Source organism: Moschus berezovskii, chromosome 21, assembly GCF_049115385.1.
Source record: "Moschus berezovskii isolate FMDL1 chromosome 21, NW_MosBer_1.0, whole genome shotgun sequence".
NCBI lineage: Eukaryota > Metazoa > Chordata > Mammalia > Artiodactyla > Moschidae > Moschus > Moschus berezovskii.
In genome coordinates, this window is record NC_142480.1 from 12,293,121 (window position 1) to 12,318,336 (window position 25,216).

Consider the following 25,216-nt stretch of genomic DNA (forward strand, 5'->3'; position numbering starts at 1 on the left):
CCATGTGCAAAGGGCTATAGAATCCGCAGTGATTAAAACAAAATCGTACTGGGTGAAGCCATATGCAATTGTTTTTGTAGTTCAAAACTGGTTAAATTTTGGTAATTCATATGGTTCAGCCAAACAGAAGAATATGTTTTGATATACAAATAGATTTACAGCCTACTGAGTGAAAAAAAGTTGAGTACCACAGTATTTATGGAACGATCTCATTTTTGTGTTGACAAACACACACAAATATATTTGTAAAGAAAAAAATGTGGCAAAGCACACATCAAAATGTTAACAGTAGTTGTCTTTGGGTGGCAGAATTATCCTTGTTCCAAAAATGAAGTTTCTGCTTTTTTCCAATCAATACTTCCTATTGGTGTAATGTTTGCTGCTGCAGCGTCACTTCAGTCGTGTCCGACTCTGTGTGACCCCACAGACAGAAGCCCACCAGGCTCCCCCGTCCCTGGGATTCTCCAGGCAAGAACACTGGAGTGGGTTGCCATTTCCTTCTCCAATGTGTGAAAGTGAAAAGTGAAAGTGAAGTCGCTCAGTCGTGTCCGACCCTTAGCGACCCCACGGACTGCAGCCTACCAGGCTCCTCCATCCGTGGGATTTTCTAGGCAAGAGTACTGGAGTGGCTTGCCATTGCCTTCTCCGATATAGTCACTTACAGATTCGTAAATGCTCAAAAAAGCATAAGATGCTAAACTCCAAGAGGCCAACCCTACAATCTTATTTTTCATAGTAATGGGTAATGCATTAAGCACAGCAGAAGCTAAATAGCTTTTCCGCAGGGAGCGGATGTGCCAGGCCCAGTCGGCAGGAGTGGTCTTCCCGTGCAGGGATGGCCAAGCCTTGGATGCTCCAAGGACAGGCTTCTTCTCTAAGTGACTGCTTCCGGTTTGGGAAAGCAGAGAGACAGAAGAAATGTGCATGTCCCCCAGGACTTCTGTACCGCGTTTGCTCTCTCTTCTTCCAGCCATAGTCCGGGTTTTGCTTGGGGATTCTCTCCGCCATAGCTTAGCCATAGTCTAGGGGTGGATGCGTGACCCAGACTTGAACTAAGCAGCGAGTCACATTCGTGCAAGGTGAGCACGTGACCTGAGAGAAGCCGCGGAAAGATGAACCCCAGCTCCTCAGCGCCCTCTGCCGGCCTTTCTGTTGAAGTTTTCTTTATCCTTTATTTTAACAAATTTTAAAATGGACGCATAGTTGGCGGCGGGTCTTCCCTGGTAGCTCAGTTGGTAAAGAATTCCCCTGCAATGCAGGAGACCCCAGTGTGATTCCTGGGTTGGGTAGCCGCTGGAGGAGGGCATGGCATGCCTAGAAAATCCCCATGGACAGAGGAACCTGGTGGACTACAGTCCATGGGGGCGCAAAGACGCGACTGAGCAACTAAGCACAGCACACAGCTGTCGGCTCAGTGGTCAAGAACTCGCTTACCAACGCAAGTTCAATCCCTGGGTGGGGAAGATCCCCTGGAAAAGGGAACGAATGGCTACCCACTCCAGTATTCTTGCCTAGGAAATCCAATGGACAGAGGAGCCTGGCGGGCTGCAGTCCATGCAGTCACAGAAGAATCGGACACTGAGCAAGTAAAACAAGTAAAACAATAGATGGTCGATTTACAGTGTTGTGCCTGTTGAATTTTAAATTCCGTTATATCGCATTACTTTCTTCTCACTCACCCATACTGTGTGATTATTCCACTTTTATTCATTTTCTATTCTTATTCCATGACTGTATTACTTTTACTACAATGATCTATTCCTGCCTAATTAATCACCTCGAAACCTAGTGATTTGAAACAATAAAGATCCCATATTATCTTTCTCAGTTTCCTTGGGACAGGAACTCAGACAGGGCTGAACTTGTCTCTTTTACATGATGTCTGGGGCCTTGGCAGAAAGACCCTGAGGCTGGGACCTAGAGTCATCTGAAGTCTCATCATGCTCTTGTCTGGCCAGTGACACTGAGGTCAGCTCAGGGACCCACGGGCAAGTGGTGGCTGGTATCTGCCAGTACACAGCATTTTGCCTGCCAGGCCTTTCCAGGTGCGCTTCCTCGAAATGGGAATCAGAACCCCAGACAAGACCACATACGACCCTTGGTTGTTATGCCTCTGAAGTCTCTCTATTTTTAAAAAATTCTTTTAAAAATATTTATTTTAATTGAAAGGTGATTGCAATATTGTGATGGTTTTTGCCATATATCAACATGAAGCTTCTGAATTTTCTTAATTAAAGTACCCCCTCCCTTTTCTCCATGCTATGGCCTTGTTGAATCTCCAATGTTGGAAAGACACGTAAGAAACACTTTTATATTCCCCAGACTATTTCAGCATGGCTTGTAGAGAGTCTAACGGGTGGCACTAGTCTTTGCTAGAAAGGCTGCAGACATGACTTGGAGTCTAGCAGAGTCATCTTAGGTCATCCTCAGATGTCAGACTGCAGCCCTTGACGTTTCATCCCCACAGCAACCCCCGCACTCTGAAATACAGACTTTTGATAGAGACATGTTTTCCTCCCAGACTTTTGAGTAACCCTATCCATGCAAAGTTATCTTTGGATCAAATGAGATCCAGGAGAAGGCAGGGACCCAAAATACCGAATTCTTTCTGCAGGGGCCATGGTGCCCAGGGGACGCCCTGCGACACTCCCTTAAGCTGACATGCAAAGTGCTTCTAAAGCAAAAAGATATTGTTTCAGAATATTACTGAGGTAAGTATGAGAAAAGGGGATTCACCTTTGGTGGGAAGCCTTGTACCTCCTTCCTGTATAAGGATTTGCCCACCGCATTCCCTGAAAGCTCAGTTACTAAAGAATCCTTCTGTAATGCAGGAGACTCTGGTTTGATTACTGGGTCAGGAAGATCCACTGGAGAAGGAATAGGTTACCCACTCCAGTATTCTTGGGCTTCCCTTGTGGCTCAGTTGGTAAAGAATCCGCCCGCAATGTGGGAGACCTGAGTTCGATCCCTGGATTGGGAAGATCCCTGGGTTGGGAAGCTCCCCTGGAGAAGGGAAAGGCTACCCACTACAATATTCTGGTCTGGAGAATTCCATGGACTGTATAGTCCACGGGGTCACAAAGAGTCCGACATGACTGAGCGACTTTCACTTAGTTTCCTAGGACAGCTGGACCAATATCCTAAAACAACAGAAACGGATTCTCTCACAGTCTGGAGGCAAAAAGTCAAAAGCAAGGAGTCTGTACTGCCAGCTCTCTGAAGACTCCAGAGAAGGATCAGTTGCATGCCGTTCTCTCTCTTTTTTAAAAAAATAATTGCATTTATTTTTGGTTGTGCTGGGTCTTTGCTGCTGTGCGGGCTTTCTCTGGTTTTGCAAAGTGAGGGCTACTGTCTAGTTGTGGTGCTTGGGCTTCTCACTGCAGTGGCTTCTCTTGCTGGGCAGCACGGGCTCTAGGGTGCAGGGGCTTCAGTAGTTGCCATTCTCAGGCCCAGAGCATTGGCTCGGTAGGTGTGGTTTAGTTGGGCTTAGTTGCTCCGCAGCTTGTGGGATCTTCCCAGACCAGGAATCGAACCTGTGTCTCCTGTGGATTCTTTACCACTGAGCCACCAGGGAAGCCCCATGCCTCTCTTTAGCTTCTGGTGGTGTCCAGCAATCTTCAGCGGCCCTTGCTTGTAGACACATCACCCAATCTCTGCCTCTGCCATCATGTGGTCTTCCCTCCATACATTTCTCAGTTTTCTTTTCTTAACACCGGTCATTGGATTAGGGCCCACCCTAATCCAGTATGACCTTATTCTAACCAAGCACATCTTCTTGTTGTTCAGTCACTAAGTCATGTCCAACTCTTTGCAACCCCATGGACTGCAACACGCCAGGCTTCCCCGTCCTTCAGTATCTCCCCGAATTTGCTCAAACTCATGTCCATTGAGTTGATGATGCCTTCCAACCATCTCATCCTCTGTCGCCCCCTTTTCCTTTATATCTGCAAAATCGCTATTTCAAGTAAGGTCACATTCTGTGGTTCCAGGTGAACATGAATCCTGGGAAGACCCTATTCAGTTCAGAGCCCTGACCCTGAGTATGATTAGAACGCAAAAGACACGGAACCCGCCCACTTTTAGAGAGTGTGAGAACACCTGATACGCACTTTCCCTGTCCTCCTGTCAGATACACATAAGTGTGTGACCTGGGCTTTGCCGTGGACACCCCCACAGAGGACTTTGTATCTGGAGCTGGAGTTCTTTTGTAAAGAATTACAGGAAGGGAGATTCTTCTAGCTGGTCATGTGTATTTGTCAGCTTCTATAGGTAACAAATATTGGGCTTCCCAGGTGGCTCAGTGGTAAAGAATCCACCTGCCAATACAGGAGATGCAGATTTGATCCCTAGGTTGGGAAGATCCCCTGGAGGAGGAAATGGCAACCCACTCCAGTATTCTTGCCTGGGAAATTCCATGGACAGAGGGCCCTGGTGGGCTACAGTCCATGGGATCAAAAAGAGTTGAACATGACTGAACGAGTGAGCAAGCACAAAGGCACTGGTAACAAGTATCAGTGCTTAGTCCCTCAGTCATGTCCGACCTTTTGTGACTCCATGGACTGTAGCCCACCAGGCTCCTCTGTCCATGGGGAGTCTCCAGGCAAGAATACTGGAGTGGGTTGCCATGCCCTCCTCCATGGGTAGGGGATCTTCCTAGCCCAGGGATCAAACCCAGGTCTCCTGCATTGCAGGCAGATTCTTTACTGTCTGAGCCACCAGGAAAGCCTCAACAAGTACCACCTCCACCCAACTAATCTCAGTGGTTTCCAACAGTCCCAAACATGGGTTTCTCATTCATGATTCTGTGGCTGGACTGTTGGTAGACTGTGCCTTGACTGGTTTCTCCTGGGAGCCCACGGGCTGGGCTCCAAGATGTTTGCTGGGATCAGAAGTACTCCATGTTTTTCCAGAGCTTGGGCTGGAGGAACAGCAGCTCCCTGGAGTAGGCTCTTCTTATACAAGAAGGCAGGAGCTCAAGAGCAGGGCAGAAACACTGCTCAGAAAGGGCACAACTTTCAGTCAACTTTCCCAAATTCCATGTGTCAGTGCAGATCACACAACCAAACCCCAAACCAGCAGGGCAGGCAGGCATAGGGTGGAAGAGGGGTGAAGGGATTCTTCCTGGAAAATAACAGAAGTGGACTTCCCTGGTGGTACAGTGGATGAGAATCCGCCTGCCAATGCTGGGGACACGGGTTCAGTTCCTGGTCTGGGAAGATTCCACATGCCACAGAGCAACTAAGCCTGTGTACAACTGCTGAGAATCTGCCTGCAATGCAGGAGACCCGGGTTCGATCCCTGAGTAGGGAGGATCCCCTGGAAAAGGGCATGGCAATCCACTCCAGTACTCTTGCCTGGAGAATCCCATGGACAGAGGAGCCTGGTGGGCTACAATCCGTGGGGTTGCAGAGTCGGACACGACTAAGCGACTAACACTTCACTTTCACCACAACTACTGCCCTGTGGGCTGCAGCTGCGTAGCCTGCGTGCTGAGCTTCTAAAATTCATGTGCCCGAAGTCTGTGCTCCATAACAATGAGAAGCCTGCGTACTGCAACCAAGGAGTAGCCCCCTGCTCTCTACAAGCAGAGGAAGTCTGCATGAAGCAATGAAGACCCAGCACAACCAAAAAGAGAAAATAACAGAATCCGCCACACCAGGGCAGCAACATAAGGTGCTCGATGGCAGCGGTGTCCTTTCTGGTCTCGTTCTGGGCTGTGATCCTGCCAGGATTTCTGGACCAATTTCTAATTTCAGTTCTCAAGCCAGTTCTGTAAGCCTCTGGTCGGTTCCTTTTCCGTTTCAATCAGTGGCTTCTGTGGCTTGTGGCCCCTCCCTGGCCTTAAACATGGCTTGGTGGTCACCAGTCTAGTGTTTCTCAGTCCCAAGCCCACCCATCTGCCCGCTCTGGGGATGGAACTCTGAAAACCACATTGCAGACCTTGCCAGCTGACTTTCTGGTGGGGCCAGCCCATCTAGAGAAAGGCTGGCAGGGAGGAAGAGAGGAGGGATATCTTTCCTACTGCTTGAAGCCCTTGTCCGAGTTGTCTTGGAACTGCAGTTTGTCCCAGCCTCAAGATTACTCCAACATCTCCGAGCCTGCTCCCTTGTGTCCTGTGCTGTGTTCCAGCAGTGGTGGGGCAGTGCCTCCTCCTGGGGGGTGTTTTCTGACGAAGTTTATTGGTGCTTGGATCATGTCTAATCATTGCTCCAGGTTGCAAGCCTCCACTCGAGTTTGTCATGTCCCAACTAAGTATAGCCCTGGACCTTCTTCCAAGCCCTGCCTCTGGGTGGCCAGGCATGCCGTTGGGGCCTCCAGAGTCCTGGAGCATTTCAAGGAGGCATCGGCAGTGCATAGTCATCAGGGACAGAACACAGTCCTGTGGCACTGCTGGGCGTTGTCCCTGCCGGGAACCTGATCAGTCCTGCGTGCAGACCACAGAGGCGTCTGTATCCAGAACCTCCCAGGAGAAGCTGGTGAGGTTCCAGCAAGGCCCCAGGGACTCAACAGGGCTTCACACGCAGCCCTACCCACTTAATCCCTTTGCACAAAAGCCCTAGTCTCTCTCCCTTTCCTGGTAGAGCCTTGATGGGCCAATAAAACTGGACACTAAATCATTACCCACTGAAAAACTAGTTTCCCTTGCCCTGAGGGCTGGAAGGACTCATTCTTCATGTACTACTGGAAATGGAAGGGAAATATTCAGAAATATTTGCCCCGAGGGGATGTGCTTGGGGTGGGGGTGGGGGGAGACTCCCTTCCTAGACTGTGTTGAATACTTCCAAAGCAGGGAAGAAAAACAAAACTGTTAAATTTTCCTATTTAGAAAGTTCATATGCTGCCCCAGCTTTTAAACGAAAATAAACTTAAAAATAGAAACAAAAAGTCATGAACTTCAAATTAACATTAAATCAATGTGATGGATGATGTTTTACCAACACTAGATTACTGTGAATCACTGGTGTGTGGTTTACTGGGAGAAAGATGTTTTTAACTTGACTTTTTTTTTGGATAATGAACCATTATTTGAGTCACTGACATTTTCACTGTCAATTTTTTTTATTTTGAAAAATAAACTCCTTTTTAACCACCTATCAATTATTTTAATGAGTCAATTTAATTGTGCACTCTGCCAAATATAATCAGAAAATATTTTTTAAAGTATTTAATGAGATTGTTTTATTGTTTTTACCACATTTAACTGTTAATGCATATTGTTGCAAGTTCGTTGAGAAGAAGATGAAAGCTGCAAAGTCCATCATCTTGTAAGACCACACAATTCTCTTGCCATCTTTCTCTCTTTGAACTCTGGTGAAGCATTTGTCTTCAGTGATATAACACACTGATTCATCTGCCATGAACATGACCTTAATCCAAATGGAAAAGCAGGTTTAATATGGTGAAGTGGCAGTTGGTTCTGGTGTGGTCATCTAGGCGATCCAAAAGTGGAAACAGAACATTCAAAACTTTTGGTAGAACTCATAAACCCCCAGGAATATGCCTATGGACCCCAGGTTGAGAAGCACCACCCAGAATTCCATAGGGGAAAGAAAACAGGGATTGCTCAGTGGCTATGTGCATGGGCCCAGGAGATTCTCTCTGCTGACCAGCAGAAACAGCTTGGGAAGCGCCCAGTAGGTGGAAGGATGTGGGGGTGAGTTTCCAGCCACATGTGCAGACACCTCCTATACGTCTGAGGAGGAGGCAGCTTCCTCCAGAAAGCCCGATGCAATCCTGGCCAGAGTAACGTTCCTTGTGGAAGTAAATGACATAAGATACATAATTGCCTTTCCACTGTCCTTCCTTGAAACTTGAGCTGTAAATTTCCCCAAGAAGGCTGAAATGAGTATGGTCTGAAAAAAAAAGAAGGAAAATAAACAGTAAATAATAAAGACTGCTTTGATTCTCCATGACCAATACTTTCCAGAGTGAGAGGCAAACACATATGGTGGATTTTCTGGTTCAGCTCCGGTCTGTTCTTCTTTCTATGAAGTGTCCTCCCAGGAATTCCCCGGCGGTCCAGTGGTTATGACTCTGCATTCACTGCCAAGTTCCTCTGGTTGAGGAGCTAAGATCCCATAAGTCATACAGCCAAAAAAAAAAAAAAATTGAAAAATACTTCTCCTTGATTAGAAAAGTCAGATTCATCATAAAAAAATCTGGAAAACACAATAAAGTGGATAGGAATCAAATTTCTACAGCTCAGAGATAATCATCACCAACTTAAAAAAATTTTGCTTTACTTGAAGTACAGTTGATTTACAATATTGTGTTAATTTCTGGTGTACAGCCAAGTGATACAGTTATGTATAAGTATATCTTCTTTTTTGGATTCTTTTCCATTACAATTTATTGCAAGGTATTGAATATACTTCCCTGTAATATACAGTAGATCCTGTTGTTCATCTGTTTTACGTATAGTAGTTTGTATCTGCTAATCCCAAACTCCTAAGTCATCCCTCCCCTGTCCTTTTCCCCTTTGATAACTATAAGTTTGTTTTCTATGTCTGTGAGTCTGTTTCTGTTTATCAGATAAGTTCATTTGTATAATTTTTTAGAATTCGCATACAGGTGTGATATCATATGATATCTGTCTTTCTCTGCGTGACTTGCCTCACTTAATATGATCATCTCTAGGTCCATCCGTGTTGTGGCAAATGGTATTATTTCATTCTTTTTTATGGCTGAGTAATCGTCCATTATAGGGCTTCCCAGGTGGCTCAGTGGTAAAGAATCCACCTGCCAGTGCAGGAGACACAGATTTGATCCCTGATTGGGAAGATCCCCTGGAAAAGGGAATGGCTACCCACTCCGGTATTCTTGCCTGGAGAATCTCATGGACAGAAGAGCCTGGCGGGCTATAGTTCATGGGGTCGCAAAGCGTCGGACACAACTGAGCACGCCTGCAGGCACATATATATATTATATATATCTCACATTTTCTTTTTATCTGCTCAGTTGTCAGTGGACATTTAGGTTGCTACCATTTCCATGTCTTGGCTATTGTAAATAGTACTGCAAATGAACACCAGGGTGCGTGTATCTTTTAAAATTAAAGTTTTCTCTAGATATGGGCCCAGGAGCGGGATTGCTGGGTAATTTGGTAACTCGAGTTTTAGTTTTCTGAGGAATATCAATACTCTTTTCCACAGCGGCTGTACCCAGTTACCTTCCCACCAACAGTATAAGAGCGTTCCCTTTTCTCCACACCCTCTCCAGCATTTATTACTTATAGACTTTTTGATGATGGTCATTCTGTTTGGAGGTGATACCTCATTGTAGTTTTGATTTGCATTTCTCTAATAATTAGTGAATGTTGAGCATCTTTTCATGTGCCTATTGGATGTCTTCTTCAGAGAAATGTCTACTTAAGTCTTCTGCCCATTTTTCCATTGGGTTGTTTGCTTTGTTGTTGCTGAGGCGTTTGTATATTTTGGAAAATAGGCCCTTGTCGCATCATTTGCAAATATTTTTTCCCCGTCTATAGGTTGTCTTTTCATTTTATTTATTGTTTCCTTTGCTGTGCTAAAGCTTTTATGTTGAATTAGATTCCATTTGTTTATTTATTTTATTTCTTATTGCCTTGGGAGACTGACCTAAGAGAACATTGCTATGACTTATGTCAGAAAGTGTCTTGCCTATGTTTTCTTCTAGGAGTTTTATGGTATTATCTTTAAGTCTTTAAGCCATTTTGAATTTGTGTGTGTGTGTATGGTGTGAGGGAGTGTTCTAACTTTATTGATTTACGTGTGGGATGTCCAGCTTTCCCCATACCGCTTGCTAAAGACACTGTCTCTTTTGCATTTTATATTCTTGCCTCCTTTGTTGACGATTAGTTCACCATCTGTGTGCGGATACCACTAACTTTCCAAAGTGTGTTCCTCCACTTCTTTGCGATATAAATTTCCTTTCCTAGAATATAGTTATAAATCATACCATGAGTCCCATTCGATAGAACGTCCCCCTACCCCCACCAAGCACTGTTATGACATAAGCATTTCTCCCATGATTCACTAGGAAAGCACTCACATTTGAAAATATATTTTGGAGATTCTGTCTTCATCAGTTCACTGCGTAAATGCCAAAAAATGTTTTCATTGAGAAATAATCATAATCTCACAAGAAGCTGAAAAATAGCACAGAGCGTTCCATGTGCCCTTCACTAGCTTCCCCTAATGGTGACATCTTATGTAACTACCAGACGATATCAGGAAATACACTGACACTGGTACAAATCTACAGAACTTATTCAGATTTAACCAGTTTTTTTCATGTGCATGTTATTACCTCAATTTTATTTGACAGATAGAGAAAAACAAGACTTCAGGTTGGTTTAGCGTCTTCTCGAGCTGCCCTGCTCCTGAAACTGGCATATAAACCTAGGTCTGTCTGATTAGAAGTTTGCATATTTCTAACTTATTCTGAGGAGTAGAAGGAGCATCATGAGACAAATAATTTTTAGCAGCTGAAACACTGAAAACTTAAACAGTATCTCAGAATTGGTCTTAGTAACAAGGAGATCCAGGCTTGGTTCTACCACTAACTATGATACTGGGAAAACTAAATTTCTATTGGCTTCAGGGTTCTGGTCATGAGCTGTTGTAAGACAGACATGATGCCCACAGAAGGACAAGTGTATCAAACACACACACACACAAACACATACACACACACACACACAGTTATTTTAATCCCTAAACATAGTTCAGTTCAGTCGCTCAGTCGTGTCCGACTCTTTGTGACCCCATGAATCACAGCACGCCAGGCCTCCCTGTCCATCACCAACTCCCAGAGTTCACTCAAACTCATGTCCATCGAGTCGGTGATGCCATCCAGCCATCTCATTCTCTGTCGTCCCCTTCTCCTCCTGCCCCCAATCCCTCCCAGCATCAGAGTCTTTTCCAGTGAGTCAACTCATCGCATGAGGTGGCCAAAGTATTGGAGTTTCAGCTTCAGCATCAGCCATTCCAATGAACACCCAGGATTGATCTCCCTTAGAATGGACTGGTTGGATCTCCTTTCAGTACAAGGGACTCTCAAGAGTCTTCTCTAAACATAGTAGCCCTCCTAAAAATGTTCTGGATGGAAAAACTTTAATAGAAACTCCTGAGTCTGGAGTTAAAAGGTTTAAGTAAATTGATTATAGTACGGCTACATTTGATGTGAATTCTGATTGTGGAAATCTGAAATAATGGAAGAATATGAATAAAGCCTGATTCTATGCCCCATAATAGAAATACAGAATCCCACCCAATTAAAATATTAATATTACCCAAGAATCCCTTCATTTCAAACCTGATGGGACTGGAGGTTGTACACCATTCATGACTTGGCCACAGGGTGGCGCCACTTCAATGGGTAAACAAACCCATGGTCTGGGTTAACAGTGCAGAAACCACAGCGGTGTGTGCGGGTATATTGGGACTTTGGGTTCAAGTGGTCTTAAAAGGGTTGAAGCTGAACAATACATTGATGCTGTAATCGCTTTTGTGGAAAGGTTAGCTGAGATAGATGGCTATGAAGAAGGCCAGTCACTGTGTGTGCGTGCATGCGTGCTAAATCGCTTCGGTCATGTCCGACTCCTTTCATCCCCATGGACTGTATCCTGCCAGTCTCCTCTGTCCACGGGATTCTCCAGGCAACGATACCGGAGTGGGTAGCCATTCCCTTCTCCAGGGGATCTTCCTGACCCAGAGATTGAACCCGCGTGTCTTATGTCTCCTGAATTGGCAGGCAGGTACCACTAGCGCCACCTGGGAAGCCCCAATTCATGTGCCAGCATTCTGCACGATAACAGAAATGGTGCAGAGAGCGAAGGTCCAATGAAAGCACAAGACTACAAAGGCTGTAAAATTTGTTTTCTGATAATCATGCCCCCAACTTTAGAATGACTTATCGGAGAAGGCAATGGCAAGCCACTCCAGTACTCTTGCCTGGAAAATCCCATGGACGGAGGAGCCTGGTAGGCTGCAGTCCATGGGGTTGCTACGAGTCAGACACGACTGAGCGACTTCACTTTCACTTTTCACTTTCACACATTGGAGAAGGAAATGGCAACCCACTCCAGTGTTCTTGCCTGGAGAATCCCAGGGACGGGGGAGCCTGGTTGGCTGTCGTCTACGGGGTCACACAGAGTCGGACACGACTGAAGTGACTTAGCAGCAGCAGCAGCAGCATGTGGGAAAATAATTCTTAGAGTACTGAGTGTTAAATGATGTGAGTTTTTAGAAACCCATCATTCTTAGGGAATGTGATAGTTCAGATTCTAATACCTAAGTGTGGATCAGCTCAGCTAGAAGGGAAGTTCTGACATACAAGTCTGTCCCAGAAAACCTAATTCCCTTTAAGATACAAGAGAAGAAGCAAGGAACTCCAGTGGTTGGGACTCTGTGCTTCTAATGCAGGGGGCATGGGTTTGATTCCTGATTGGGGAACTAAGATCTTGAAAGCCGCAAAACCAAAAGAAAAACAAAAAGCCTAAAAACCGTAAGAGAAGAAACAGGTTTTAGCTCCATTTTGTGCTCGGTTGGGCTTATCCCCTCCCTCTACCTGGTTCTGTTTCCCACCCACCCGTCCACCTCCACGAGAGACCTTTTGCCAGTGTCTTCTCCTTACTTCAATAATGAGGAAACTGAGGCTCAGAGAGGTTAAGTAATTTCCCGAAGACCTCACAGCTGGCAATCAGTAGAGCTGGAATTTGAACCTAAGTCAGGTGATATCGAAGCCTGCTTTGCTCCTGCGCTTGCGCTTGCTCTGTTACCTCCACCGACAAAAATTCAGCAGGAGGAAACAGCTGTCTGTCTGTGATGGAGGTGGAGGGAAAGTATTTCTCAGTAAGATATTGCTCTTTCGTAATGTATTTCAATGTGCCAAGCGTCCTTGGACGGAATGATTTTGACGACTGTTTAGGTGGAAGCGGTCACTCCTTTTCTCCAGACGTAATGCCACCATCTGTAATTATCATAGCAGTGGTATGTCTGTCAGCAAACCTCTCGGTCACTTGCGAGATTTTATTTTAGTTAAGTCAGCAGCCTTTTAGTTTCCTGGAGTCAAGGAGAGGTTGATGTAGGCGGGGCAGAAAGGGTAGAAGATTGTGACACAGCAGCAAGGGCTGAAACTGCAAATGCGTCCCCACTCTTTGGGAAACTGTAATGTTATTTTTTTCCATCCATTCACCAAACACAGATAAGGAAAGAGAAAGCATGAGACCCTGGATAATTTACTCATTGCCTGATCACAGGCCAGCACCTGCCTTATAAAAACAGCATCATTCTGAAAGTGGGGTGGCTGTGTTCCTGATTGAACTGAAAGTAGAAATGCAATTGATTCTCCTAAGTATGATTATAGGGGATGTACATAACACGTTTTTCTTCTCAAAATGCTTTTACATCTGTTATCTTAATTTATCTCTGCACAACATCCTTGCCTTGAACAAACTTATTACAGCACTTATCACCCTGCAGTTAATGTTTAGTGTATACGTCCGTCTCTTGCTGGTTTATGACGTTCTTCAGGGCAGAGACCCTGCCAGATTTATGCATCTAAATAGCTCGAGCACTTGGCAAAGTATTAGTTAGGGCTTGTGCGTGCTCAGTCGCATCCGACTCTTTGTGACCCCATACACTGTAGCAGGCCAGGCTCCTCTGTCCATGGAATTTTCCAGGCAAGAATACTGGAGTGAGTTGCATTTCCTCCTCCAGTGACTCTTCCCAACCCAGAGATCGAGAACCTGCATCTGCTGCATTGGCACGCAGATTCTTTACCACTGAGCCATCTGGGTTAGGGCTTGTTTCACTGCAAAAGATAGAAACACTCTGGATTCAATTGAAGTAAAAGGGGGGCTTTGTTTCAAGGCCCCCCAGGGTAGGTGTACAACCACTGCTTGGCCTAGCAGGAATCAGGCTTTCTGGCTAGTCCTCATCTCTTGCCTCAGTAACAGCTCCTCTTTGAAGAAGTACCTTTCACACCTTCCTGGTTCCCTGGCTGAGAACCTGGCTGCCAGCATCTCCCGAGTGGCGGTGTAACTTGTCCAGTCCTGAACAAAGAGCCCTATCACTGTGTCCCAACTTCGCCAGTCTCCAGGAGTCAAGACTCTCATTGGTCCAGCCTTGGCGAAGTGTTCACCTCTAGCCCAATCAACTGCAGCTAGAGGGGTGTGGTCCGATCTAGGAAGGAGATGGTTGGCAGGGTAAGGCACCTGGTAGCGACAGAAAGGAACAAGGCACAGTTTCCTGAAAAAAAAAAAAGAAACAGTAGGGGGCCTCGTCTGGGTATACACTTGATGCTCTATAAATGCTTACAGATCTGCCTGGCTCTAAACGTGGCGGAACGCTGCGCTTCTTTTAGGTCCTCAAGCCTGCGGAGCTATTTTTGGACGCCGGGCTTCCATGGCTCTTTCTCACCACCATGGTGGCCTCGCTAACTTCAGCTCCTCCTTTGGATCTAGATTCGGGTTCGCAGCTTCTTCATTAGATGGCCTTTCCTGACCCCACCCAGAATATCCTGCTCTATTTCTTTAGAACACTCGACACCTTGCAGTGACTTGTTTAATTCCTGCCCCCCCACCCCCAAGACTGTAAGTTCCAGTGTTCCCAGAGGTCCCAATAGCTCCTGGCCCAATGGACAGCCCTGCAACTTGGAAGTGGGGGCAGCAGGGGCGTTCATGCCCTATTGTTAAGCAACCCTCTGACCAATGGGCGGTGGGCGAAGTGAATAAAGCCTTGCCCTTTTACCCTCTACGGACCGTCCTGAGATGAGATCTGTGTGGCTTTGGAGAGGATGGCCCTGGAAGATTAAGTACCCTCATGCCGACAGTGTTTCCTCCTCACCCACCTCTCCTGCGGAGGGACAAGGATTTCCACTCTCTGGAATTTCGCTCCCTTTTGAACTAGTAGCCAAAGCCTTCTCCTCAGGCTCTGCTTTCTGGGGAACACAAGCTACCTTGCTAACTCTAACTGGCATACATGAAAAAATTAAGTGCAGTGGCCTTTGTTTAGCACAGTGCTTAAACAAGGTTTCCGAAATCCCACCCACTCCATCCCTGCTGCTGCTGCTGCTAAGTCTCATCAGTCGTGTCCGACTCTGTGTGACCCCACAGACAGCAGCCCACCAGGCTCTGCCGTCTCTGGGATTCTCCAGGCAAGAACACTGGAGTGGGTTGCCATTTCCTCCTCCAATGCGTGAAAGTGAAGTCGCTCAGTCGCGTCCGACTCTTAGCGACCGCATGGACTGCAGCCCACCAGGCTCCTCCGGCCATGGGATTTTCCAGGCAAGAGTATTGGAGTGGGGTGCCATTGCCTTCTCCATGCTCCATCCCTAGGCCCTGCTTTTCTCCATTTTAGTTGTCTTTTTTTTTCTCCTTTTGGCCACGCAACATGGATCTTAGTTCCCCTACAAAGGGATGGAACCTGTGCCCCCTGCAGTGGAAGCTCAGTGTCCTAACCACTGGACTGCCAGGGAACTCCTTAGTTTTCTGCTTATTCAAGATTTCTCTGAATGGAGGCAAGGTTGCCACCTGCAGCTCCTGCTTGTTCTCATGCATAAGAGTGTTTCTCTTACCTCCTGGCTTCAGGCTGAGTCCGGAGTTGACCCTCATGGTCTGGGATGGGCCCAGGTAGGGTCACATGTTTTCCTCTGACCCAGTTACTGTGGTGGGTAAGGACCAAGATCCTTCTCTGGGTATCCTCTCCTTTTAAGTTTCAGGAGCAGTGATAACGTGGCAGAAGGGGCAAGATAAGGCCCATAAAATACCATCTGGGCTGTGGCATTGGAGAGGGGAGTACCACAGACGCAGATGGCAAGGAGTCTATGACCCACCCGCTTCCCCACCCAAGGGAGGAGGAGAGGAGATCTGGGTGATCAGGTCCCCAAGCAGTCAGGACGGGAGGCCAGAGCTGGGGTGGACAGGCTCACTTCTGCAACTGGCTCACCCCAGAGCAGCCTCTGCTGTCAGGACCCTTGAATATAGCTCAGGCTCCCCCCAACCATGAGGTCCAAGCTGGCACTGGTCATCTGTATCCTCCACAGCAGCATCAGGGCCTGTCTGCTCTAAAACTCTCAGATTGGAGGCTTCCTAGGGACCCAGACATACCTCCACCTAGGGCTGAGTTCATGCAGGGTTGTAGACCCCAGGTAGAAGCAGCCTGATAGTTTCTCTTTCACTGCAAGCTTTCAGCCAGGTAAACCCTCCCCTTCCCCTTGGGGAGACACCGTCCTAGAGAAGTCACCTTCTAGAGGTCAGCCAGGACTTTCCAGACACCAGGCCAGAGGCTCCCTCTGGGCTGTCTGCTCAGTCATGGGGTCACCATCCTCCACCATGAGAGCCTTCTGGGCCTCAGTGCTGTGTCTCTTGACACTCTTATTCCCACTGCGATACAGTGTCAGCAGCCCCATGAGACCTGGGGCCCTGTGGAGTTGGTTCTCAGCCCCTGGTACCTGCTGAGAAGTGTCAACACGCATGGAGCGCTTACCACCCCAGGATCCATCTAAGAACTTCATGATTATGGATTCATTTCACCCTTATGGGAAGACCCTGAGAACAATGTATATTGACCGTGACTGGAAGCCAATCTGAAAGAATAGATCAGTAAATGGCAACCCACTCCAGTGTTCTTGCCTGGAGAATCCCAGGGACAGGGGAGCCTGGTGGGCTTCCGTCTATGGGGTCACACAGAGTCAGACATGACTGAAGTGACTTAGCAGCAGCAGCAGCAGCAGCAGCAAAAGACATGTTGGTGACCTTTAGGCCAATGTGAACTGAGGATTAGATGATGTAAAGAATTATTGTTACTTTTGTGAGATATGATAATAATGTTGTGGTTCCTGGAGGAGAAAAAAGTCATTTTTTTGTCATAACAAATCACTTAGAGGTGAAATTTGATGATGTCTATGCTTTACTTTAAAAATTCAATGAGATGACAATTAAGTGAAACAAATATGGCAAAATATTAAAGACTTAAATCTGGGATAGTAGTATATATATGGGTGTTTATTATACTTATCTCTACTTTTCTGTACATTTGAACATTTTATAATAAAAAACAAAAACTTGGGGTACTTCCCTAATGGCCCAGTGGTTCAGAATCTGCCTTCCAATGCAGGGGATGTGGGTTGGATCCCTGGGCAGGAAACTGAGTTCCCACATGCCGAGGGCGGGGCACATGAATCAGCGAACCGCAGTGAAAGATCCTGTGTGCTGCAACTAAAACCTGAAGTGGCAAAATAAATAAGTATTAAAATGCTTTTTAAAATAGGAGGTAATTAGTAATCCCATTTTACGGATGAGAAGGCTGAGGCATGGAGCAGTCGGGTAGAGAATGGCTGAGCTGGAATTAAGCCCCGCCTCACACACGCTGTTTCTCAACACACCGGGGCATGCTCATGTTTGATAAATATTTGTTACAACAGTGGTCTTTAGGGTTTGAGTTGTTCCACCTCAGATGTGTTCCTGGGATACATGTTCTACTTTGGGTCCCAGTTCACACACCCAGAGCTTTCCAAGTGGCCTCTAGATTGACTAGGCTCCTACCGAACTCCTAGTCTCCTAACAGTTTTCCACAGGGCAGCCAGAGGGACTTTTCTGGACTGTAGCCTGCCAGGCTCCTTTGTCCATGGAATCTCCCAGGCAAGAATACTGGAGTGGGTAGCTATTCCCTTCTCCAGGGGATCTTCCTGACCTAGGGATTGAACCTAGGTCTCCTGCATTGCAGGTAGATTCCTTACCGTCTGAGCCACCAGGGAAGTCCCCCAATTTTTTGTTTTTTATTATAAAATGTTCAAATGTACAGAAAAGTAGAGAGAAGAGTGCAATGAGCACCTATATATCCATTCTTCTCTGGATATGCAATACCTGTGTATCCATACTTCCATGGATACAGAATAATGCACACAATTTAAAATTCAAATAATGCCATGAAAAAAATTCAAAGAAAATGCAGTAAAAAATGATTCTCCCTGGGAATTCCTTCATAGTCCAGTGGTTAGGACTCAGCACTTTTACTGCAGGGGATCCAGGCTCAATCCCTGGTGGGGGAATTGATATCCCACAAGCCACATGGCACGGCCAAAAAAAAACAAGCTGATTCTCCCTGCCATTCAGCCACTGGCTTCCTGCATGGAGGCCAGCACTCTACCTAGTATCCTTTCAGAGCCAGTCTAAGTGTCAAGAAGCAAATAGGAACAGGGAAGGAAAGGCAAGACCTTCTTATGCTCCATCCCCTACCCTACCTACTTCTAACCAGAGGAGCTCCGTTTTACCTTTTTTATGGCTTGGCCTCTTCTATAAGATTTTATTTGAAGAAGGGGTTCCTAGTGCTAAAAAAAAGGTTGGAAGTCACTGGCTAAACTGACACAGCAGCCCTTCCCCCGCCTGGTCCACCTTTACAGCCAATGGGCCCCCCTCCCAGCCAACTCACGTTCAACCACACCAAGCGACTGTCCCCCATTCATGCCCTGTAGGCTTTCTTGTCTACCGCTTTGCACACGGCATTGCCGGAATGATTTTGTCTCTGCTTGGTGAGTTCATCCTTTAAGATCCACCTCAGATATCACCTCCTGCTTTAGTCTGTCACCTCAGTCATGTCCGACTCTGTGAAACCCCATGGACTGTGGCCCTCCAGGCTCCTCTGTTCATGAGATTATCCAGGCAAGAATAGTGGAGTGGGTTGCCATGCCCTCCTCCAGGGGATCTTCCTGACCCAGGGATGGAACATGCGTCTCTTATGTCTCCTGCATTGGCTGGCAGAGTCTTTATCACCTGAGCTACCAGGAAAGTCCGGTCATCTATCACGTTGTACCAAATCACCCTAAAACTTTGTAGCTCAAAACAATAAGTATTTATTATCTCCCTCCATTTGTGAGGGTCGGATCTGAGAGTGGCTTAACTGGGTGGTTCTGGCTCAGGGACTCTCTCTCAGGGTAGTCAAGCTGTTGACAGGGCTGCGTCTCCACTGAGGGCCTGACTACCTACCACACTTGCCTGGCTGTTAGCAGACAGCCATGGGTCCTGGGTCCTTTCCTCGGGACTGCTCATGACCTACCAGCTGGCTTCCTCCCAAGCGAGTGGTTCAAGAAAGCAAGACACAGGGGACCCAGCATGGAAGCCACAATCTTCCATAACCTGTGCTCGGAAGTTTCCTATCATTACCTCTACTTTATTCTGTTGGTCACACAGACCAACCCCAATGCTGTGTGGGAGGGAGCTACAGGGGTGTGTGAATATCAGAAAGCGTGGCTCACTGGGGCCGTCTCGGAGGCTGCCGGCCTCAGCTCTCCCACGTGATCCTTGGGGGGCTGGCACTTTGAATAGCCTTCTGTGAAGCTTGTGTTGTGGATGGTGGCGCTAGTGGTAAAGAACCCGCCTGCCAATCCAGGACATGTAAGCGATGCGGGTTTGATCCCTGGCTCTAGAGGATCCTCTGAAGGAGGCCATGGCAACCTGCTCCACTGTTCTTGCCTGGAGAATCCCATGGACAGAGCAGCCTGGAGGGCTACAGTCCATGGGGTCACAAAGAGTTGGACACGACTGAAGCAACATGACACGCACACACCAGTCTCACTCCCAGATAGCAAACACTTGGGGGACAGTTACTAAACCTTATTTATCTTCCCCTTCCTTTTTAGGCCCACATATTCTCTAACATAGAAGACACATTCAAAAAATGTCAAATTAATCCTGAAGGCATGCATAGGTGAAGAAATGAAGGAATTAGTAACTCTCTGGGTGGATAATTCAAAAGACTAGAGGAGAGGGCATGAACATTTGATTAATTTCCCCCATTTTCTGCCACAAGATACATAAGATGTTGGTTGCTTGGAGCTTGCTTTCTTTTCCTCTGGTTACTTCTCCTTCCCCAATACCTTATGGTTACAGCATCAGAGGGCTTGCTCAACGTCTTGGTCTAACAACGGTTCTGCCTCCCATCACAGCTGATTGGATCAGGGCCAAGCACCTGACCCAAGATGGGCCAATGGGCTCCAAGGAACTTGAAATGGGACTAAGAGAGGCCAAGCTTCAGTCTGGCTGCTTCCTTGCCAAGAGGGTCCTGGAAATCTGGAAACGGTTGGCAGTAGCAGTTCTTTGATCCATGGACTGGGGAGCAGAGAAACCCAGACTCCCCCAATAGGAGAGTGAGAAGGAAGAGAGAGGGGAAGGGTAGCCGAGTTTACAAAAGCCCACAGTTCCTGCTTCCTGTCCGATCTGAACCTGGCTGCAGCTCCAGCTTGATCCCCATGAGACACATGTATATATTTTAAATTTGTATACGCTTTTAAAGGTTACTTTCTATTTGCAGGTATTACAAGATATTGGCTGTTGTCCCTGTGTTACAAATACATCCTTGGGCCTATCTTATACCCAATGCTCTCCTGCCCCTAGATTGCCCTCCCCGACTCGGATTCGTATAATAAATGGGGCTCAAGCAATGCTGTGCTGGAGCTGGTTCACACTGGCTCCTGAAAGCTAATTGTACATCTTTGTCCATGGGAGCACCTGGGGAGCTTGACATAGACCACAGCGCAATAGTCACACCTTAGAAATCAGAAGATGCTACAAATAGTATCCCCCAGTGATAAAAACTGGTTATTAAATATTAACAAGCACATCACTGGGTTTAAGATAATTCCAGGGGGCTTCTGTAAGGTACAGCCCAAACAGCCTTTCTGACTAAAGCCTCTGCTGGACAAGCTCCTTCTCAGGCTCTGTGGCCCAATGCATCTCCCGTGAGAAGCCTCCTCTGGTGTTTGTGGCAAGCTGGTTCTCTGTGTATTCCCAGAGGCTAGGAGACGCTGTGAGACTATCCAGAACTCTGAGGGCTACGTGACATAGGCCAGGCATGAGACAGACACCCCACCTAGGCAATAATCGCCTATTGCCCTTGGAGTGAAGTCCAGGCTCCCCAGCAAGGCCGACTGTTCCTCTGAGCCGTGGCCCTTGCCCTCCTCACCTCCATCCCCACCCCATCACCACGCCCTGGCCTCCTCAGCTTTCTCAGCCTCTAGCCTAGAGTCTCTACCCCATGAGCTGTCAGCCATTTGGAGAATATGATAAAGATCACAGACCTTCGCTTGAAGGAAGCACGCATACTGACACACAAAGATTTGCCTGTAGTTTCAGGGGCTCCATGGCCCAAACAACTTCTTTCCCTTTTAAAAAAATTTTATGTAGTTCTTTCTTTATTCTTGGCAATGCTGGGTCTGTATCGCTGCACAGATTGTTTCTACTTTTGGGCAGTGAGGGCCACTCTCTAGCTGTGGTGCTCAGGCTTCTCTCGTTGCAGAGCACAGGCTCTAAGGTGCAAAGCTTCAGTAGTTGCAGCTCTTAAACTCTAGAGCGCAGGCTCAGTAGTTGTGGCCCATGTGACCCCTTACATGGGGTCATCCCAGATCCAAGGATCGAACCCATGTCTCCTGCATTCGCAGGCATATTCTTTACCACTGAGCCCCTGGGAAAGCCCCTTTTCTCTGAAGCCTCTCCTGACTACACCCCACATGCCCCACTTTACCCCAAACATAGCTCTGTGTCAGCACCTTCAGTGCTCTTAAACTAATATTTATGTTTTAAAAAATATTTATTTATTTGCCTGTGCTTTGTCCTATCTGTGGCACACAGGATCTTTGATCTTCGTTGCTATATGAGAACTCTTACTTGTGGCTTGTGGGATCTAGTTCCCTGGGCAGGGATCAAACCCCGGCCCCCCACATTGGGAGTACAGAGTTTTAACCACTAGGCCAACCACCAGGGAAGTCCCACTTATATTTAACTTTGAGTCTTGTGCTTCACTGGCTGCTGCTCAGGGAAGCATCTGTCCCTGTCTTATTTAGAGTACATGAGTGACCGGGGGATGCCTGAGGTGTGTCCTGACACTGAGTTCTAATCATGAGATCAAGGTGTTGCTCCAGACACAGCCCCCTGCCTAAGCACAAACGTGTGTCCTTTGAGGCTGGCGTCAACACTGCTAAAGGGAGTCGATGCCAACCAGAGTCAGGCCAAAGCACAGGTGGAGGGTGGAAATCAGGCGTCTCTATGGCCGGTGTATTCCCAGCAACCAGGGGTCTGGGGGCGTGCCTCGGGCAAAGGAAGAGCACCTCAAGTGTGGTACCACGGGAAGAGCCTGAACTCTGGGTCTCAGACATCTGCGATCAGATTCTAGCTCTGTCACTCGTGGCTTTTGGCCGTGAGCAGGTCACTTGGTCTCTCTGAGCCTGTTTTCCCACCTGTCAAACCCTGCTTGACTGACTCACTGCTACGATGAAAAGAGATGGTCTGTTGTAGGTTGTGCCCGGGACGCAGGAGTGGGTCAATGAAAGTTAGTGTCCCCCTTCCCTGTATTTCTCTCATGGTGGTCATATGTGATAGGAATCAACTCTGTTAACTAAAGCCAAACGAGGAATTTATTTGTAAGAGTGGCAGAGACTGCTCACTCTTCCCCAGTTTCTATTATCCCTTTCTCACATGGTAAAGTAATTTTTAGCTAGGAACATAGTTGCTTGGCTGAATACTACATTTTCTCCCCCAACCTCCCCTGCAGATTGGCATGACCTGGTGAGAGTATTCTCTGGAGGCTGTGATGTGACCAGAAGTGATTTGTACAATTTCTCGGTCATGTTCTTAAAGGGAGGACACATACTCACCTTTTTCCTCATTTCTTCTGTCCTTATGGCTGGAACAGGGATGTGCTAGTAGGAGGCAGGGCAGCCATACTGACCCATGAGGTAGCAGCTGAGTGTTGAGGATGCAGAGAAAAAAGACAGAAAGAGCCTGGGTTCCTAATGAGTTATTGGAGGGACGCACTGTACCAGCTCAAACTTTTAAGGGCAAGAGAATTAAACTGCTATTTGTTCAGCCATTGTCAATTTTTGGGTTTTGTTATAGCAGCCAAACCTGTACATTATCTAATACTCAGTACCTTAGACTGTATACCCCTAAAATTCGTATGTTAAATGCTAACTCCAATATGGTGGCATTTGGAGGTGGGGCCTTTGGGAGGTGATTAGATCATGAGGACAGAGCTTTCATGAATGGGATTAGTGTCCTTATAAAACAGACCTCAGAGAGCTCCCTTGCCCCTTCCATCACGTGAGAAAACAGTAAGAAGACAGAAAGTAGGTTCCTGCTAGAAAGAGAACCAGCCAGAACCTGGATCTTGGACTTCCCAACCTCCAAAACTGTGAGACATAAATTTCTGTTGTTTACAGGACACTCAGTCTATGGTGATTTTGTCTTAGCGGTCAAATAGACTAAGATACTTAGTAAACCATAAGGAACTCATGGTGTCCAAAAAAGAGCCAGACAAATGTTTACATTGTTTTGACTTTAACTATTGTCGAAGAATTGATGCTTTTGAACTGTGGTGCTGGAGAAGACTCTTGAGAGTCCCTTGGACTGCAAGGAGATCCAACCAGTCCATTCTAAAGGAGATCAATCCTGGGTGTTCATTGGAAGGACTGATGCTAAAGCTGAAACTGCAATACTTTGGCCACCTCATGCGACGAGTTGACTCACTGGAAAAGACTCTGATGCTGGCAAGGATTTGGGGGGCGGGAGGAGAAGGGGACGACAGAGAGTGAGATGGCTGGATGGCATCACTGACTCGATGGACATGAGTTTGAGTGAACTCCGGGAATTGGTGATGGACAGGGAGGCCTGGCGTGCTGTGATTCATGGGGTCGCAGAGAGTCGGACACGACTGAGCGACTGAATTGAACTGAACTGAGTGTCAGTTTGACAGTTCTCTTTGTGTGACTACTCAGCTGACTCTTGTGCTCCTTTGATACAAACTCATCATCCTGTTTGTTTTTAGTGTATCCTAATATTTGGCTTCCCTGGTGGCTCAGAGGTTAAAGCGTCTGCCTCCAATGCGGGAGACCTGGGTTCGATCCCTGGGTCGGGAAGATCCCCTGGAGAGGGAAATGGTAACCCACTCCAGTATTCTTACCTGGAGAATCCCATGGACGGAGAAGCCTGGTAGGCTACAGTCCATGGGGTCGCAAAGAGTCGGACACGACTGAGTGACAGAACGGAACGGAACATTTGGCGCAAGATATTCCCGGCTCTCCTTGTAATTTCCATGCCTTAGCCTTGGACCTGTTCATTTGAATGATGGTTTCAGTGGCTTAGTGGGGAACGGTGGTTCGAAACCACGACCTAGGTGCTAGGTATGCTTATTGGCACCAAGCTGACGCTGCTTCCTGGCTTCCTGGCAGACCCAACTAGGCAGTATACATGCATGTATGTGTGTGGGGGCCTGTATAGGTTAATACACACATCTAATGCCAACCCTTCCATCTATACATCTTTTTAAAAACTATGAGTTCACACTAGCATTTCTAAATCCAGCTCAACACTCAGAATTTAGTCCTTCCTTCTTTTATTTCCTTTTTTGCATGTGGAATGCTTCCTGAGCTGTCATGTCATCCTTGCGCAGGGGCCATGCTCATTTCCTCTATATTGTTGCACCGTTGGTGCATGTGTGCTGAAGCGAGCACGCCCTCCTTTCCAACAGAACGTTGCTCTCTTCTTGGGTGGTGAGCAACTGGGTCCCCTTATCTTCCCTCTGTTTCCGTGTTTGCCTGCTCCCCTGCCTGTACCAATTCCTTGACCACTAGAACTCCCAGGCACTGCCATGTTCTCAGCGTTACCAAGGGAAAGGGTGCACATCTTAAGATATTACCAATCCCACACTCCCCATCAAATAGCCTCCTTGGTACAATTTGGGCTCCCGTTTAGCTTGCTTATAGGTACTTATTTCCCAGGTGGCACTAGTGGTAAAGAACCCACCTGCCAATGCAGGAGACATAAGATACTCAGATTCGATCCCTGGAGGAAGAAACCCTGGAGGAGGAAATGGCAACCCACTCCAGCATTCTTACTTGGGGAATCCCATGGACAGGGGAGTCCGGCAAGCTACAGTCCATGGGGTCACAAAAAGTCAGTGTGGCTGAAACAACCTAGCGTGCACACACGCACACACAAACACACGCACACACACACAGGTACAGAACAAAGTGATCTCTAGGCCACAGGGAAGCTGAGATTGGATTTGCCTTCTGCTTGAAGAAAGAAGGTGCTCATCAAACGGAGTGGACTGCAGGACGCCTTTGAAGGAGGACACTGGAAGCACAAAGCTGGGATGCTTCTCTAGCCTGAGCCCTACTGAGCAGCCGGGCGCTCAGGTAGCTGCTCTTCAAGAGCATCCAGCTAACGCCCTTCTCATCTTCT

At 47.1% G+C, this 25,216-nt stretch overlaps 1 protein-coding gene and 2 non-coding genes across 3 annotated transcripts in view; 2 read left to right on the top strand and 1 right to left on the bottom strand.

The window, feature by feature from the left end:
* The window catches only part of GON7 (GON7 subunit of KEOPS complex), an 81,105-nt gene that overhangs the window by 36,943 nt on the left and 18,946 nt on the right, over positions 1 to 25,216 (top strand). The window lies entirely within an intron of this gene.
* On the top strand, positions 17,961 to 18,033 carry TRNAK-UUU (transfer RNA lysine (anticodon UUU)). Its single transcript has one exon. It is a non-coding gene; the product is annotated as a tRNA-Lys (tRNA).
* On the bottom strand, positions 24,378 to 24,485 carry LOC129550848 (U6 spliceosomal RNA). The gene has a single exon (XR_008684969.1). It is a non-coding gene; the product is annotated as a U6 spliceosomal RNA (small nuclear RNA).